The following is a 2,500-nucleotide window of genomic DNA, read 5'->3' as shown; positions in this document are numbered from 1 at the left end:
GTGCTCGCAGATGAGCCATTCAAGGCACACTAATTAAAGATTATATTACAGTATATTAGACGAGATAGAATGATACATAACCCAGGCAGTAATTTGATCATATATGCACACGTAACTTCAAAGACTGGCAAATGGGCGTAGTTAAAAATGAAAAGAAGAAAAAAAAATTACTCTCGGGGGGGGGGGGGATTTTTCTCTTCATGGTAGATGGCGCTGGAGTTCGTTATGTACACCGGGCTTTGTAGACTCGCTGCATAAAGCACGAAGAAAATTCCTAATTTCTTTTTCGCTTGTTCTTTGTATAGCTTTCTCCCGGGGCTAAACTGTTTGACTTTGAAGCTACGGGGAAACACTTGAAGTAGGAATGTTGGATGATATGTAAAGTATGCCGGGCTGATCACAAAGAGCCGTCCCGCGCAGCTGTTGGTGAAAATAATGAAAAATGGAATGGAAGTCAGTGCATATTCTTTTTATTATTATTATATATATATACATTTTATCGTTTGGATAAAGTAATAAAGTCTGATATGTTGAAATTATTTAGAGTTTTTTCTTCCTCTCCATTGTTTGCAAGGAAATTAAGGAAGGAATTTAGCTAAAGCGCGAGCAAAATAATAATGACATTTAATATTATTTTGAGTCCAAAATCAATACCATGCGACACCAATTCATGAAGACATCTGTATATAATAATGATTAAAAAAAAAGCGTCATTAATCAGAGAATAAACAATTCTCGAGGAAATGAAGGAGAGAGAAATGAGGGAGAAGCAAGGAAAAGTAAGAAAAGGAGACATTTATTCCTCGATATCACTCTGGAAGTTGTCCGCCATTGCCGTCGTCTCGTTTCTCTTAATGGCGGACGTAAATAAGGAATGATTCCCGAGTTGATTTTGTCGGCGGAACTCCAAGGAAGAAAAAAAAGAGGAGGGAAGAAAATGATGGTCACGTGACTCTTGCGTGTTGAAGGAGAGGCAGAGGAGGAGGAGAAAAAGATGGATATTTAACGATGGGAAGAAGTTTAACGATGCATAGATTCGACATTTTTTTTTTCTTTTTTTATCATTCTCGTTGAAGATACAGAAGTTTGTGTGATGTTTTTTTTTTTCGTTCACCTCAAGAGTTATTAGGTGAAATTTACATGATTCATATCAGAGGAGCGAATAGGAAGTGAGAAAAGAGAAGAAGAGAAGAGGAGATACAAATAGAAAGAGAGGATGTAACAGCCTCCTATAACTGTCGAAACACATCAACACGACGTTTTTACAAGACGTCGTTCTGGCTCTGCTACGCATGTATCACTGGAGAAGACACATATTTACGATATTTATCTCAATTAAGGCGTTTACTGACAGGCAGGCCAATTTACGACAGCCATTAAGCATGAAATGTAGGAAGGTACCATTGGAATGAAGCCGGCGACGTCGTGTTCCGTATGTGCGGTGCGCGGGAATCAAAAACAAAAGAAGAACGATAAAGATGAAATATAGTTTTTTTTTCTTTCTTTCTTTTTTTTATATCTCACGTCATATCGCATTTGAACTCAAAAGACGCGGTTGGATTTGAGTATGAATGTTTAATTAGCGATTTGAATGCGGAAGGGATGTGAGGAATCTATCCTTATCTTTTGTTGGTAAGAACGTTAAGAAGGAGACGGGAAGGGGGTTTGGGAGACGAGACAAGCGAGACTTTCTTTTCCTTTTTCGGATCTTCCTATTTCGTTTCTTCTTCTTCTTCTTCTTTTTCTTCACCTCTCCCTTTTTTTCAGGATGGGGGGAGACCTTATAGAGACATGAGGAGGGGAAGGGGAAGAAAGAGCTCGTGAGAAATAGGTTGTTGCTATAAAGTTTTCCGGATAAGTGATAAATGGCCTAAGTTGATAAACAGTTGTTGCCAGATCGGTGAGAGATGGGTACGTCTCTCACGCAGGTGTTGCCAGATAACTAACAGTATCTGTATGATCTTAGAGCACATCCCATCGTACAACTTAATAATATCACGAAAACTATTTCCAGTTTAATGATTAACTGCAAATAACATCGCCAAAGCAGGTGTTGCCAGGTAAAATAAAGACACACATCAATATAAAAAAACGATAAATATATGCGTAGCCAATGCAAGTGTTGCCATAAACACGCACACATAAATATATATATATATATATATATATATATATATATATATATATATATATATATATATATGTGTGTGTGTGTGTGTGTGTGTGTGTGTGTGTGTGTTTGTGTGTGTGTGTGTGTGTGTTTGTGTGTGTGTGTGTGTGTGTGTGTGTGTGTGTTTTGTGTGTGTGTGTGTGTGTGTGTGTTGTATACATATATATATATATATATATATATATATATATATATATATATATATATATATACATATATATATATATATAGTCAAAGCAAGTGTTTCCAGGAAAAAGAAACACGCACACATCAATAAAACAAAAAAACGATAAATATATGTTTAGCCAAAGCAAGCGTTGCCAGATAAAC

The sequence above is a fragment of the Penaeus monodon genome, chromosome 7 (assembly GCF_015228065.2).
Source record: "Penaeus monodon isolate SGIC_2016 chromosome 7, NSTDA_Pmon_1, whole genome shotgun sequence".
Lineage (NCBI taxonomy): Eukaryota > Metazoa > Arthropoda > Malacostraca > Decapoda > Penaeidae > Penaeus > Penaeus monodon.
The sequence above is the reverse complement of the archived record's forward strand: the minus strand, read 5'-3'. Positions refer to the sequence as shown.